We start from the raw sequence: 17,642 nt of genomic DNA, 5'->3' as shown, positions 1-17,642 counted from the left end.
TAGTGTAGGTCCGTGGTGACACGGATAATGAGTATAGTAGTATAGAATAGTGTAGGTCCGCGGTGACACGGATAATGAGTATAGTAGTATAGGATAGTGTAGGTCCGTGGAGACACGGATAATGAGTATAGTAGTATAGAATAGTGTAGGTCCGTGGTGACACGGATAATGAGTATAGTAGTATAGAATAGTGTAGGTCCGTGGTGACACGGATAATGAGTATAGTAGTATAGAATAGTGTAGGTCCGTGGTGACACGGATAATGAGTATAGTAGTATAGAATAGTGTAGGTCCGTGGTGACACGGATAATGAGTATAGTAGTATAGGAGAGTGTAGGTCCGCGGTGACACGGATAATGAGTATAGTAGTATAGGATAGTGTAGGTCCGTGGAGACACGGATAATGAGTATAGTAGTATAGGATAGTGTAGGTCCGTGGTGACACGGATAATGAGTATAGTAGTATAGAATAGTGTAGGTCCGTGGTGACACGGATAATGAGTATAGTAGTATAGAATAGTGTAGGTCCGTGGTGACACGGATAATGAGTATAGTAGTATAGGAGAGTGTAGGTCCGCGGTGACATGGATAATGAGTATAGTAGTATAGGATAGTGTAGGTCCGCGGCAACACGGATAATGAATATAGTAGTATAGGATAGTGTAGGTCCGTGGTGACACGGATGATGAGTATAGTAGTATAGAATAGTGTAGGTCCGTGGTGACACGGATAATGAGTATAGTAGTATAGAATAGTGTAGGTCCGTGGTGACACGGATAATGAGTATAGTAGTATAGGAGAGTGTAGGTCCGCGGTGACACGGATAATGAGTATAGTAGTATAGGATAGTGTAGGTCCGTGGTGACACGGATGATGAGTATAGTAGTATAGAATAGTGTAGGTCCGTGGTGACACGGATAATGAGTATAGTAGTATAGGATAGTGTAGGTCCGCGGTGACACGGATAATGAATATAGTAGTATAGGATAGTGTAGGTCCGTGGTGACACGGATGATGAGTATAGTAGTATAGAATAGTGTAGGTCCGTGGTGACACGGATAATGAGTATAGTAGTATAGAATAGTGTAGGTCCGTGGTGACACGGATAATGAGTATAGTAGTATAGGAGAGTGTAGGTCCGCGGTGACACGGATAATGAGTATAGTAGTATAGGATAGTGTAGGTCCGTGGTGACACGGATGATGAGTATAGTAGTATAGAATAGTGTAGGTCCGTGGTGACACGGATAATGAGTATAGTAGTATAGGATAGTGTAGGTCCGTGGAGACACGGATAATGAGTATAGTAGTATAGGATAGTGTAGGTCCGTGGTGACACGGATGATGAGTATAGTAGTATAGAATAGTGTAGGTCCGTGGTGACACGGATAATGAGTATAGTAGTATAGGATAGTGTAGGTCCGCGGTGACACGGATGATGAGTATAGTAGTATAGAATAGTGTAGGTCCGTGGTGACACGGATAATGAGTATAGTAGTATAGGAGAGTGTAGGTCCGCGGTGACACGGATAATGAGTATAGTAGTATAGGAGAGTGTAGGTCCGTGGAGACACGGATAATGAGTATAGTAGTATAGAATAGTGTAGGTCCGTGGTGACACGGATAATGAGTATAGTAGTATAGGATAGTGTAGGTCCGCGGTGACATGGATAATGAGTATAGTAGTATAGGATAGTGTAGGTCCGCGGCAACACGGATAATGAATATAGTAGTATAGGATAGTGTAGGTCCGTGGTGACACGGATGATGAGTATAGTAGTATAGAATAGTGTAGGTCCGTGGTGACACGGATAATGAGTATAGTAGTATAGAATAGTGTAGGTCCGTGGTGACACGGATAATGAGTATAGTAGTATAGGAGAGTGTAGGTCCGCGGTGACACGGATAATGAGTATAGTAGTATAGAATAGTGTAGGTCCGCGGTGACACGGATAATGAGTATAGTAGTATAGGATAGTGTAGGTCCGTGGTGACATGGATAATGAGTATAGTAGTATAGGATAGTGTAGGTCCGTGGTGACACGGATAATGAGTATAGTAGTATAGGATAGTGTAGGTCCGCGGGGACACGGATAATGAGTATAGTAGTATAGGATAGTGTAGGTCCGTGGTGACATGGATAATGAGTATAGTAGTATAGGATAGTGTAGGTCCGTGGTGACATGGATAATGAGTATAGTAGTATAGGATAGTGTAGGTCCGTGGTGACATGGATAATGAGTATAGTAGTATAGGATAGTGTAGGTCCGCGGTGACACGGATAATGAGTATAGTATTATAGGATAGTGTAGGTCCGCGGCAACACGGATAATGAGTATAGTAGTATAGGATAGTGTAGGTCCGCGGTGACACGGATAATGAGTATAGTAGTATAGGATAGTGTAGGTCCGTGGTGACATGGATAATGAGTATAGTAGTATAGGATAGTGTAGGTCCGCGGTGACACGGATAATGAGTATAGTATTATAGGATAGTGTAGGTCCGCGGCAACACGGATAATGAGTATAGTATTATAGGATAGTGTAGGTCCGCGGGGACACGGATAATTATAGCAGTATAGGATAGTGTAGGTCCGTGGTGACATGGATAATGAGTATAGTAGTATAGGATAGTGTAGGTCCGTGGTGACATGGATAATGAGTATAGTAGTATAGGATAGTGTAGATCCGCAGTGACACGGATAATGATTATAGTAGTATAGGATAGTGTAGGTCCGCGGTGACACGGATAATGAGTATAGTATTATAGGATAGTGTAGGTCCGCGGCAACACGGATAATGAGTATAGTATTATAGGATAGTGTAGGTCCGTGGTGACACGGATAATGAGTATAGTAGTATAGAATAGTGTAGGTCCGTGGTGACACGGATAATGAGTATAGTATTATAGGATAGTGTAGGTCCGCGGCAACACGGATAATGAGTATAGTAGTATAGGATAGTGTAGGTCCGTGGTGACACGGATAATGAGTATAGTATTATAGGATAGTGTAGGTCCGTGGTGACACGGATAATGAGTATAGTAGTATAGGATAGTGTAGATCCGCAGTGACACGGATAATGATTATAGTAGTATAGGATAGTGTAGGTCCGCGGTGACACGGATAATGAGTATAGTATTATAGGATAGTGTAGGTCCGCGGCAACACGGATAATGAGTATAGTATTATAGGATAGTGTAGGTCCGTGGTGACACGGATAATGAGTATAGTAGTATAGAATAGTGTAGGTCCGTGGTGACACGGATAATGAGTATAGTATTATAGGATAGTGTAGGTCCGCGGCAACACGGATAATGAGTATAGTAGTATAGGATAGTGTAGGTCCGTGGTGACACGGATAATGAGTATAGTATTATAGGATAGTGTAGGTCCGTGGTGACACGGATAATGAGTATAGTAGTATAGGATAGTGTAGGTCCGCGGTGACACGGATAATGAGTATAGTATTATAGGATAGTGTAGGTCCGCGGCAACACGGATAATGAATATAGTAGTATAGGATAGTGTAGGTCCGCGGTGACACGGATAATGAGTATAGTAGTATAGAATAGTGTAGGTCCGTGGTGACACGGATAATGAGTATAGTAGTATAGAATAGTGTAGGTCCGTGGTGACACGGATAATGAGTATAGTAGTATAGGATAGTGTAGGTCCGCGGCAACACGGATAATGAGTATAGTAGTATAGGATAGTGTAGGTCCGTGGTGACACGGATAATGAGTATAGTAGTATAGAATAGTGTAGGTCCGTGGTGACACGGATAATGAGTATAGTAGTATAGAATAGTGTAGGTCCGTGGTGACACGGATAATGAGTATAGTAGTATAGAATAGTGTAGGTCCGCGGTGACACGGATAATGAGTATAGTAGTATAGGATAGTGTAGGTCCGCGGGGACACGGATAATGAGTATAGTAGTATAGAATAGTGTAGGTCCGTGGTGACACGGATAATGAGTATAGTAGTATAGAATAGTGTAGGTCCGCGGTGACACGGATAATGAGTATAGTAGTATAGGATAGTGTAGGTCCGCGGGGACACGGATAATGAGTATAGTAGTATAGAATAGCGTAGGTCCGTGGAGACACGGATAATGAGTATAGTAGTATAGGATAGTGTAGGTCCGCGGTGACATGGATAATGAGTATAGTAGTATAGGATAGTGTAGGTCCGCGGCAACACGGATAATGAATATAGTAGTATAGGATAGTGTAGGTCCGTGGTGACACGGATGATGAGTATAGTAGTATAGAATAGTGTAGGTCCGTGGTGACACGGATAATGAGTATAGTAGTATAGAATAGTGTAGGTCCGTGGTGACACGGATAATGAGTATAGTAGTATAGGAGAGTGTAGGTCCGCGGTGACACGGATAATGAGTATAGTAGTATAGAATAGTGTAGGTCCGCGGTGACACGGATAATGAGTATAGTAGTATAGGATAGTGTAGGTCCGCGGGGACACGGATAATGAGTATAGCAGTATAGGATAGTGTAGGTCCGTGGTGACATGGATAATGAGTATAGTAGTATAGAATAGTGTAGGTCCGTGGTGACACGGACAATGAGTATAGTAGTATAGAATAGTGTAGGTCCGCGGTGACACGGATAATGAGTATAGTAGTATAGGATAGTGTAGGTCCGCGGTGACACGGATAATGAGTATAGCAGTATAGGATAGTGTAGGTCCGTGGTGACATGGATAATGAGTATAGTAGTATAGGATAGTGTAGGTCCGCGGTGACACGGATAATGAGTATAGCAGTATAGGATAGTGTAGGTCCGCGGTGACACGGATAATGAGTATAGTAGTATAGGATTGTGTAGGTCCGCGGTGACACGGATAATGAGTATAGTAGTATAGGATAGTGTAGGTCCGTGGTGACACGGATAATGAGTATAGTAGTATAGGATAGTGTAGGTCCGCGGTGACACGGATAATGAGTATAGCAGTATAGGATAGTGTAGGTCCGCGGTGACACGGATAATGAGTATAGTAGTATAGGATAGTGTAGGTCCGCGGTGACACGGATAATGAGTATAGCAGTATAGGATAGTGTAGGTCCGTGGTGACACGGATAATGAGTATAGTAGTATAGAATAGTGTAGGTCCGCGGTGACACGGATAATGAGTATAGTAGTATAGGATAGTGTAGGTCCGCGGTGACACGGATAATGAGTATAGCAGTATAGGATAGTGTAGGTCCGCGGTGACACGGATAATGAGTATAGTAGTATAGGATAGTGTAGGTCCGCGGTGACACGGATAATGAGTATAGCAGTATAGGATAGTGTAGGTCCGTGGTGACACGGATAATGAGTATAGTAGTATAGGATAGTGTAGGTCCGCGGTGACACGGATAATGAGTATAGTAGTATAGGATAGTGTAGGTCCGCGGTGACACGGATAATGAGTATAGTAGTATAGGATAGTGTAGGTCCGCGGTGACACGGATAATGAGTATAGTAGTATAGAATAGTGTAGGTCCGCGGTGACACGGATAATGAGTATAGTAGTATAGGATAGTGTAGGTCCGCGGTGACACGGATAATGAATATAGTAGTATAGGATAGTGTAGGTCCGCGGTGACACGGATAATGAGTATAGTAGTATAGGATAGTGTAGGTCCGCGGGGACACGGATAATGAGTATAGTAGTATAGGATAGTGTAGGTCCGCGGTGACACGGATAATGAGTATAGTAGTATAGGATAGTGTAGGTCCGCGGTGACACGGATAATGAGTATAGTAGTATAGGATAGTGTAGGTCCGCGGGGACACGGATAATGAGTATAGTAGTATAGGATAGTGTAGGTCCGCGGTGACACGGATAATGAGTATAGCAGTATAGGATAGTGTAGGTCCGCGGTGACACGGATAATGAGTATAGTAGTATAGGATAGTCTAGGTCCGCGGGGACACGGATAATGAGTATAGTAGTATAGGATAGTGGAGGTCCGCGGTGACACGAATAATGAGTATAGCAGTATAGGATAGTGTAGGTCCGCGGTGACATGGATAATGAGTATAGTATTATAGGATAGTGTAGGTCCGCGGCAACACGGATAATGAATATAGCAGTATAGGATAGTGTAGGTCCGCGGCGACACGGATCTCCATTTAAACCCAAGTGTGTATGACGGGTATATGATACAGACTGCAGACGATGGAATAGATTATTATCCTCCTCTTGGTGGACACCACACACCGACCGCTGCACACTGAAATCGTGGATTCCTCCTAATTGTGTAAGTTACATTTTCGTCTTTAGTTTGGGATTTTTGGCCTCTGGCAATTTGACAATGATTGCACTTATCCTTCGTTGACTTTTTAGAACCTTATGTTCAAACTTTTATATCGGCCCATTTTCCTTTTAGTAATTTTTTAAAATGTAAAATTGACAATTTATATTTGTTTTGTCTAAAATACAAAGGAGACGTGTGACCTGTATCTTCAGGCCTATTACACATCATCTCATCATCAACTTGCTTAACTGTTTACAATAACAATAATTGGAGCAGGGGTGGCCAAACTTTTACATTCCACTGGTTATAGGTGCATATATATATATATACTGTACTAACGTGTCATAATCAATACTTCCCAACTTTTGAAGAAGGGAAAGAGAGACAAAGGATGGCCACACCCCTGACCACACCCATTTCACAATTAGTCACACTCATGTCCACGCCCAGCCGCACCAATTTAGCACTGCTGATCACACTGACTGGTACTGGGGGCACAGTGGTGGGAATTATGGGCACAGTGGCTGGTACTGTGGGCACACTGACAGGTGCTGAGGAAAAAAAGAAAAAGAAAACAGAGAGAGAGAAAAATGAAAACAAAGAGAGAAAAAGAAAGGAGAGCAAGAGAGAAAGAAAGAACACAGAGAGGAGAATGGACAGAGAGAAAGAAGAACAGAGAGAGAGAAAGAAAGAGGGGAAAGAAAGCTAGAACAGAGAGTGAAAGAAAGAACAGAGAGGGAAAGAAAGAAAGAACAGATAAAGAAAGAGGAGAAAGAAAGAACAGAGAGAAAAAGAAAGAAAAAACACAGACAGAAAGAAAGAGGCGACAGAAAAAAGAACAGAGAGAGAGAGAAAGAAAGGGGAAAGAAAGAACAAAGAAAGAACAGATAAAAAGAAAGAACAGAGACAGGAAGAAAGAACAGAGCCAGAAAGAGAAAGGAAGAACAGAGAGAGAGAGAGAAAGAGGAGAAAGAAAAAAAGAACAGAGAGAGAAAGAAAGAAGTGGCAGAAAGAAGAACAGAGGGAGAGCGAAAGAAAGAAGAGAAAGAAAGAACAGAGAAAGAATGAAAAAAGAAAGATTAGAGAGGGAAAGAAAGAAAGAACAGAGAAAAAGAAATAAAGAAAAAGAAAGAAAGAACAGAGAGAAAGAAAGAGGGGACAGAAAAAAAGAACAGAGAGAGAGAAAGAAAGAGGGGAAAGAAAGTAAGAAAGAGGGGAAAGAAAAAACACAGAGAGAGAACAGATAGAAAGAACAGAGAGAGAGTCAAAGAAAGAACAGAGAGAGAGAAAAAAAGAGGGGACAGAAAAAAAAGAACAGAGGGAGAGCGAAAGAAAGAGGGGAAAGAAAGAAAGAAAGAACAGAGAGAAAGAAAGGGGAAAGAAAGAATAGAGAGAGAAAGAAAAAGAAAGAACAGAGCGATAGAGAGAAAGAAAGGGAAAAGAAAGAACAAGAAAGAAAGAGAAAAAAAGAAAGAACAGAGAGTGAAAGAAAGAACAAAGAGAGGGAAAGAAAGAAAGAATGAAGATAAAGAAAGTGGAGAAAGAAAGAACAGAGAGAGAAAAAGAAAGAAAAAACACAGAGAGAAAGAAAGAGGGGACTGAAAAAAAACAGAGAGAGAGAAAGAATGGGGAAAGAAAGAACAAAGAAAGAACAGATAAAAAGAAAGAACAGAGAGAAAGAAAGAAGAGTGACAGAAAGAGAAAGGAAGAACAGAAAGAGAGAAAGAAAGAGGGGAAAGAAAGAAAGAACAGAGAGAGAGAGAAAAAGAAAGGGGAAAGAAAGAACAGAAAGAAAGAGGGGAAAGAAAATAAAGAACAGAGAGAGAAAGAAAGAGGTGGCAGAAAAAAGAACAGAGGGAGAACGAAAGAAAGAAAGAAGGGAAAGAAAGAACAGAGAGAGAATGAAAAAACAGAGAAAAAGAAATAAAAAGAAAGAATGAAAGAACAGAGAAAGGGGACAGAAAAAAAGAATAGAGAGAGAAAGAAAGAGCGGAAAGAAAGAAAGAGAGGAAAGAAAGTAAGAAAGAGGGGAATGAAAGTACACAGAGAGAGAACAGATAGAAAAAACAGAGAGAGAGAAAGAACAGAGAGAGAAAGAAAGAGGGGACAGAAAAAAGAACAGAGGGAGAGCGAAAGAGGGGAAAGAAAGAACAGAGAGAGAAAGAAAGGAGAATGAAAGAAAGAAAGAATAGAGAGAGAGAAAGAAAGAACAGAGCGATAGAGATAAAAAGGGAAAAGAAAGAACAGAGAGAGAAAGAAAGAGAAAAAAGAAAGAAAGAACAGAGAGAGAATGAAAAAAGAAAGATTAGAGAGGGAAAGAAAGAACAGAGAGAGAAAGAACGAGGGGACAGAAAAAAGAACAGAGAGAGAGAAAGAAAGAGGGGAAAGAAAGAAAGAGAGGAAAGAAAGTAAGAAAGAGGGGAAAGAAGGAACACAGAGAGAGAACAGATAGAAAGAACAGAGAGAGAGAAAGAAAGAGGGAACAGAAAAAAGAACAGAGGGAGAGCGAAAGAAAGAGGAGAAAGAAAGAAAGAACAAAGAGAGAAAGAAAGGGGAAAGAAAGAAAGAATAGAGAGAGAGAGAGAAAGAAAGAAAGAAAGAAAGAAAGAAAGAACAGAGCGATAGAGAGAAAGAAAGGGAAAAGAAAGAACAGAGAGAGAGAAAAAAAGAGAAAAAAAGAAAGAAAGAACAGAGAGGGAAAGAAAGAACAGAGAGAGAATGAAAAAAGAAAGATTAGAGAGGGAAAGAAAGAAAGAACAGAGAGAGAAAGAAAGAGGGGACAGAAAAAAGAACAGAGAGACAGTAAGAAAGAGGGGAAAGAAAGAACACAGAGAGAGAACAGATAGAAAGAACAGAGAGAGAGAGAAAGAGGGGACAGAAAAAAGAACAGAGGGAGAGTGAAATAAAGAGGGGAAAGAAAGAAAGAACAAAGAAAGAAAGAAAGGGGAAAGAAAGAATAGAGAGAGAAAGAAAGAACAGACAGAGAAAGAAAGAGGGGACAGAAAAAAGAACAGAGGGAGAGCGAAAGAAAGAAAGAACAGAGAGAAAGAAAGGGGAAAGAAAGAAAGAATAGAGAGAGAAAGAAAGAACAGAGCGATAGAGAGAAAGAAAGGGAAAAGAAAGAACAGAGAGAGAGAGGGAAAAGAAAGAACAGAGAAAGAAAGAACAGAGAGAGAAAGAAAGAGGAAAAAAAGAAAGAACAGAGAGTGAAAGAAAGAACAGAGAGAGGGAAAGAAAGAAAGAACAGAGATAAAGAAAGAGGAGAAAGAAAGAACAAAGAGAGAAAAGGAAAGAACAGAGAAAGAAACAGAGAGAGAAAGAAAGAAATAAAGAAAGATTCTATAAAGATACTATAGCAACCCGGTTCCCTTTGTAATGCCCACCTGAGCCTCCCAGTGCAGGACATATCAAGATCCGCTCACATGGCCGGCATCCCAGAATTCCAAGGTGATCCCGCTGTCCACGCTGTCGGAGGAGGACACAGTGATGGATCTGAAGCATTCCTTGGAGTGCCTCCATGGTTCCGTCACAATCTCCTCATGAAATTACCTAATTTCTGGTCATCTTCCAGCACATCACTTCCGGTGGAACGTCATGTGCGAGTTTTAAAGTGCTCCTCAGGGCTCCGCCGTGTACTCCTGTGTCCGCGGGAAAAGCCCGCTTTGTATGCCTCGTACACACTTGGCTCTGCTCCGTACATCCCGTACACACATGACTACACTCCGTACACCCCATAAACACATGGCTCCGATTGGCATACCCCATACACACGCGGCTCCGCTCTGTACACCAAATACACACACTCCTCTCCGCACACCTCGTACACACACGGCTCCGCTACGTACACCAAATACACACACTCCGCTCACCTCGTACACACACGGCTCCACTCCGCACACCTCATACACACGTGGCTCTGTACACCTCGAACAGATGTGGATTCGCTCCGCACACGCAGCTCCGCTCTGTACACCTCATACACACACAGCTCCGCACACCTAGTACACACGCGGCTCCGCTCTGTACACCTCCTACACACGCAGCTTTGCTCCGTACACCTCGTACACACGTGGCTCTGCTTTATACACCTCGCACCCATGCGGCTCCGCTCCGTACACCTCGTATACACGGCTCCGCTCTGTACACCAAGTACACACGGGGCTCTGCTTTGTACACCTCGAACATGCGCGGCTCTACTCCGTACACCTTGTACACACAGGGCTCCACTTCGTACACCTCATACACACACGGCTCCGCTCTGTACACCAAGCACACACACGGCTCTGCTCTGTACACCTCGTACACATGCGGCTCTGCTCTGTACACCTCGTACTCATGCGGCTCTGCGCCGTACACCTCGTACACACACGGTTCTGCTCTGTACACCAAGTACACACGGGGGTCTGCTCTGTACACCTCGCACCCACGCGGCTCTGCTCCGTACAACTTGTACACACAGGGCTCCGCTTCGTACACCTCATACACGCAGGGCTCCGTACACCTCGTACACACGGCTCTGCTCCGTACACCTCGTACACACGCGGCTCTGCTCTGTACACCTCGTACACACATGGCTCCACTCTGTACACCTCGTACACATGGCTCCGCTCTGTACACCAAGTGCACACGCGGCTCTGCTCTGTACACCTCGTACACACGCGGCTCCGCTTTGTACACCTCGTACACACGCGGCTCCGTACACCTCGAACATGTGCGGCTCCACTCCGTACAACTCGTACACACGCGGCTTCGCTCCGTACACCTCGTAGACACACGGCTACGCTCTGCACACCAAGTACATATGCGGCTCTGCTCTGTACACCTCGTACACACACGGCTCCGCTCCGTACACGCAGGGCCGGTTTTAGGCAAAGTGGGGTCCTAGGCAAAGTTTAAAATGGGGCCCCAAATGCTAACATATTGCACCTCACACAGAAGCATTTCGGCTGTACAGTAGTTATATGCGCTGAGTTCAGGCTGCTAAATGAGTGTGATCGACAATATTGAAATCATTCAACACTTGTTTCCCGGCCTCTTTCCACCGTCTGAGAAAGAATGATGGAGACAGACCAATAACTAATGGATCACTAACAGATCACCATACAGTATCATGTTATCAGCAGCACATCTACAGTTTACACCCCATAGTCCTCCATAATGTATAATACACTCCTCATAGTCCTACATATATTAAAATACACTGCTCAGTCCTCCATAAAGTATAATACTCTCCTCATAGTGCTCCATATAGTGTATCGCCATAGTCATCCATGTAGTACAATTCACTTCCCATAGTATAATGCACCGCATAGTTCTTCATATAAAGTATTCCCCATAGTCCTCGATACAGTATAATGTAGCCCACATATAGTATAATGCAGCCACCCCGTAGAGCATAATACAGCTCCCCACAGAGTATAATGTAACCCCCCATAGACTATAATGCAGCCCCCCTCTTATAGTATAACGCAGCCACCCCTTAGAGAATAAAGCAGCTACCCCACAGAGTATAATGCAGCCACTCCACAGAATATAATATAACCCCCCATAGAATATAATGCAGCCCCCCTCATATAGCATAATGCCGCCCCTCCATAGAATACAATGTAGCCGTCCTCATATAGTAAAATGCAGCCCCCATAGAATATAATATAATACAGCCCCCCCATAGAATATAATGTAGCCCCCATATTATATAACACAGCCTTCCTCATAGAATATAATGTAAAATGTATCCCCCATGGTATATAGCAGCACAGCCCACCATGGTATATAGCAACACAGCCCACCATGGTATATAGCAACACAGCCCACCATGGTTTACAGCAGCACAGCCCAACATGGTAAATAGCAGCACAGCCCACCATGGTATATAGCAGCACAGCCCACCATGGTATATAGCAGCACAGCCCACCATGGTATATAGCAGCACAGCCCACCATGGTATATAGCAGCACAGCCCACCATGGTATATAGCAGCACAGCCCACCATGGTATAAAGCAACACAGCACACCATGGTATATAGCAGCACAGCCTACCATGGTATATAGCAGCACAGCCCACCATGGTATATAGCAGCACAGCCCACCATGGTATATAGCAGCACCACCCACCATAGTATATAGCAGCACCGCCCACCATGGAATATAGCTGGACAGCCCCACCATGGTATAAAGCAGGACAGCCCCACCATGGTATATAGCAGGACAGCCCCACCATGGTATATAGCAGCACAGCCCACCATGATATATAGCAACACAGCCCACCATGGTATATAGCAACACAGCCCACCATGGTATATAGCAGAACCACCCACCATAGCATATAGCAGCACCACCCACCATGGAATATAGCTGGACAGCCCCACCATGGTATATAGCAGGACAGCCCCACCATGTTATATAGCAGGACAGCCCCACCATGGTATATAGCAACACAGCCCACCATGGTATATAGCAGCACAGACCACCATGGTATATAGCAACACAGCCCACCATGGTATATAGCAGCACAGCCCACCATGGTATATAGCAACACAGCCCACCATGGTATATAGCAGGACAGCCCCACCATGGTATATAGCAACACAGCCCACCATGGTATATAGCAACACAGACCACCATGGTATATAGCAACACAGCCCACCATGGTATATAGCAGCACAGCCCACCATGGTATATAGCAACACAGCCCACCATGGTATATAGCAACACAGCCCACCATGGTATATAGCAGCACAGCCCACCATGGTATATAGCAACACAGCCCACCATGGTATATAGCAACACAGCCCACCATGGTATATAGCAGCACAGCCCCACCATGGTATATAGCAACACAGCCCACCATGGTATATAGCAACACAGCCCACCATGGTATATAGCAACACAGCCCACCATGGTATATAGCAGCACAGCCCCACCATGGTATATAGCAACACAGCCCACCATGGTATATAGCAACACAGCCCACCATGGTATATAGCAACACAGCCCACCATGGTATATAGCAGCACAGCCCACCATGGTATATAGCAACACAGCCCACCATGGTATATAGCAACACAGCCCACCATGGTATATAGCAGCACAGCCCCACCATGGTATATAGCACCACAGCCCACCATGGTATATAGCAACACAGCCCACCATGGTATATAGCAACACAGCCCACCATGGTATATAGCAGCACAGCCCCACCATGGTATATAGCAACACAGCCCACCATGGTATATAGCAACACAGCCCACCATGGTATATAGCAACACAGCCCACCATGGTATATAGCAGCACAGCCCACCATGGTATATAGCAACACAGCCCACCATGGTATATAGCAGCACAGCCCACCATGGTATATAGCAACACAGCCCACCATGGTATATAGCAACACAGCCCACCATGGTATATAGCAGCACAGCCCACCATGGTATATAGCAACACAGCCCACCATGGTATATAGCAACACAGCCCACCATGGTAAATAGCACCACAGCCCACCATGGTATATAGCAACACAGCCCACCATGGTATATAGCAACACAGCCCACCATGGTATATAGCAGCACAGCCCCACCATGGTATATAGCAACACAGCCCACCATGGTATATAGCAACACAGCCCACCATGGTATATAGCAACACAGCCCACCATGGTATATAGCAGCACAGCCCACCATGGTATATAGCAACACAGCCCACCATGGTATATAGCACCCCCCCTGAGAATGGCCCCACAGTCCAGTACTCACACTGATATATTTAAATAAAAAAGAAAAACACACTCCTCACCTTCACCTCGTGCCCGCACTGCAGGCTCCTGCTCTGTCCTGGCACACCGTGAGAGTGACGATGACGTCATCGCACACCCACTGCGTCAGAGGCAGAGCGGGGAATGATGGGAGAGGGAGCGTCAGCTGACGCTCTCTCCTCCATTATTGCGGCGGTGGGGGGAGTCGGCACTGGGGGCAGGCGGCGCCCCATAGCAGCGGTGTGATGTGACACTAGCTGGGAGCCCAGGGGGAGCGGGGGCCCTAGGCAGCTGCCTGGTTTTCCTGCCCCTAACGCCAGCCCTGCGTACACCTCGTACACACGTGGCTCCGTATACCTCGTACAAGCGCAGCTCCGCTCTGTACACCTCGAAAAAAAGGCTCTGCTCCATACAGCTCATACAGATGTGGCTCCGTACACCTCGTACACACGTGGCTCTGTACACCTTGTACACACGGGGGGTGTGGCTCAGTGCAGTGCGGGAAAAATAGAGTCCCGGGCGGGACGCGGGTGAGGGGGGTCAAAAACGGGACTGTCCCCCGAGAATCGGGATGGTCGGGAGCTATGCATAATCCTGTGTGTATATACATATATACAGTATGTGGGGGCTCCGGCAATGATGGACTCAGTTATTTATAAGGAGCTTGTTATGTGGCGGCCCCATATACCGGGGAGGAGACATCTGTCGGGGTCTGTTAGACATTTTCTGGGGTGATTTTCCTCTGATGTATCCGAACACATCTCTCCACCTCCTGTTCTCCTTAGAGATAATCGGCACTAGAGACGCTTTCCCACTGCTTGATCCCACCCCATACAGAACATGTGCCCATGTGTATGGGGTCCGGAGAGATGCCCGCACCTGCTGGATTCTACTAATCCTTTACCTCTGGTGTCTCCTCAGACACCATAGACCCCCAACCAACTGTGTGAGCTCTGGAGCCCCCTGCACATAAAAGAGGGCACAGCACCATAATAAGAAAGGGCTCAGCGGCCACAATATGAATAAGTCCTCACCCCCAATCTCACATATTACTCACAATCCCAAGAGCCGACAATTCAGGAGCTGGAGAATGGAGACCTGGACGGCAGACAGCGGGATCCTGGAGAGGCTACTTAGTGCTGGAGGATAGCAGACAGCGGGGTCCTGGAGAGGCTGCTTAGTGCTGGAGGACCGTAGGCAGCGGGGTCCTGGAGAGGCTGCTTAGTGCTGGAGGACGGCAGACAGCGGGGTCCTGGAGAGGCTGCTTAGTGCTGGAGGACGGCAGACAGCGGGGTCCTGGAGAGGCTGCTTAGTGCTGGAGGACGGTAGGCAGCGGGGTCCTGGAGAGGCTGCTTTGTGCTGGAGGACGGCAGACAGCGGGGTCCTGGAGAGGCTGCTTAGTGCTGGAGGATGGTAGACAGCGGGGTCCTGGAGAGGCTGCTTAGTGCTGGAGGACGGTAGACAGCGGGGTCCTTGAGAGGCTGCTTAGTGCTGGAGGACGGCAGACAGCGGGGTCCTGGAGAGGCTGCTTAGTGCTGGAGGACGGCAGACAGCGGGGTCCTGGAGAGGCTGCTTAGTGCTGGAGGACGGTAGACAGCGGGGTCCTGGAGAGGCTGCTTAGTGCTGGAGGACGGCAGACAGGGGGATCCTGGAGAGGCTGCTTAATGCTGAAGGACGGCAGACAGCGGGGTCCTGGAGAGGCTGCTTAGTGCTGGAGGACGGCAGACAGCGGGGTTCTGGAGAGGCTGCTTCGTGCTGGAGGACGGTAGACAGCGGGGTCCTGGAGAGGCTGCTTAGTGCTGGAGGATGGTTGAAAGCGGGGTCCAGGAGAGGCTGCTTAGTGCTGGAGCACTGCAGACAGCGGGGTCCTCGAGAGGCTGCTTAGTGCTGGAGGACGGCAGACAGCGGGGTCCTGGAGAGGCTGCTTAGTGCTGGAGGACGGCAGACAGGGGGATCCTGGAGAGGCTGCTTAGTGCTGGAGGACGGTAGACAGCGGGGTCCTGGAGAGGCTGCTTAGTTCTGGAGGATGGTTGAAAGCGGGGTCCAGGAGAGGCTGCTTAGTGCTGGAGCACTGCAGACAGCGGGGTCCTCGAGAGGCTGCTTAGTGCTGGAGGACGGCAGACAGCGGGGTCCTGGAGAGGCTGCTTCGTGCTGGAGGACGGTTGAAAGTGGGGTCCCGGGAGGCTGCTTAGTGCTGGAGGACTGCAGACAGCGCGGTCCTGAAGAGGCTGCTTAGTGCTGGAGGACGGTAGACAGCGGGGTCCTGGAGAGGCTGCTTCGTGCTGGAGGACGGTTGAAAGTGGGGTCCTGGAGAGTCTGCTTAATGCTGGAGGACGGCAGACAGCGGGGTCCTGGAGAGGCTGCTTAGTGCTGGAGGACGGCAGACAGCGGGGTCCTGGAGAGGCTGCTTAGTGCTGGAGGATGGCAGACAGCGGCACTGACTGCTCCTGAGTTCAGAGAAACCTCCTGAAGATTGGAGGGACGCTCCTCTTCTTGATTGACTCCTGACAGCTGCACAGGAATGGAGTCATATCGAGTATCCTGACAGCCATTGAGGATGATGAGGGTCATGGTGCAGCTGTCTGGAGCCATCGGGGGGGTGGAGGTGGGGAGGGATATTGTCAGCTCTGTGCAGGGGGCGAGAAATTAAGAGAGAAGGATCCCTTGTGACATGGAGACCATCCCCAACCATAGGTCACCAGCCCCCCAGTACTACAGAGAGAGATCATTAGCCCCCAAGTACTACAGAGAGGTCACCTGCCCCCGTACCATAGAGATGTCATCTGCCCCCCCTGTACTATAGAGAGTGGTCACCTGCCCCCAGTACTATAGAGAGAGGTCACCTGCCCCCCAGTACTATAGAGAGAGGTCACCTGCCCCCCAGTACTATAGAGAGGTCACCATCCCCCCAGTACTATAGAGAGAGGTCACCTGCTCCCCAGTACTATAGAGAGGTCACCATCCCCCCAGTACTATAGTGAGAGGCCACCATCCCCCCAGTACTATAGAGAGAGGTCATCATCCCCTCAGTACTATAGAGAGAGGTCACTAGCTCCCAGTACTATAGAGAGCGGTCACAAGCCCCCTAGTACTATATAGAGGACACCATCCCCCCAGTACTATAGAGAGAGGTCATCATCCCCCCAGTACTATAGAGAGAGGTCACCAGCTCCCAGTACTATAGAGAGAGGTCACCAGCCCCCTAGTACTATATAGAGGACACCATCCCCCCAGTACTATAGAGAGAGGTCACCAGCCCCCCAGTACTATATAGAGGACACCATGACCCCGGTGTTATGGACGGCGGAACGCACCAAATATAAATAGGAGGTGCGTTCGCCGCCCGGGGTCCACCGTGCGGTAGGTGACAAGACTGCTGCTGGACAATGGCAAACTAGCTAGGAGGCGGCGCACTACACTCGGGTTAGAGTCACCCGAGGTGCTAGGCGCGGCTTTGTTACAGGCACAGAGACACTCTAGAGGAAATAAGGCGTAAGCGCTGGACCTGTTAATCTCACAGGCTGCCGGCGTGTGGAGTCGCAGCCGCGAACGCCAAGAGATACTGCTGACTGCAGCGCAGCGTAAACTGAGGACGCTTAACGTCAGTGCCGGGGAAGCGGTCACTGAC

General features: G+C 47.0%; 1 pseudogene; it reads right to left on the bottom strand.

Moving 5' to 3' along the window:
- The window catches only part of LOC141053970 (uncharacterized), a 122,906-nt pseudogene extending 106,146 nt beyond the window's left edge, over window positions 1–16,760 (bottom strand).
- Between the last annotated feature and the right edge of the window lie 882 nt (window positions 16,761–17,642).

The sequence above is a fragment of the Dendrobates tinctorius genome, unplaced genomic scaffold (assembly GCF_039654945.1).
Source record: "Dendrobates tinctorius isolate UK_male_01 unplaced genomic scaffold, ASM3965494v1 ptg000173l, whole genome shotgun sequence".
NCBI lineage: Eukaryota > Metazoa > Chordata > Amphibia > Anura > Dendrobatidae > Dendrobates > Dendrobates tinctorius.
The sequence above is the reverse complement of the archived record's forward strand: the minus strand, read 5'-3'. Positions and strand labels throughout refer to the sequence as shown.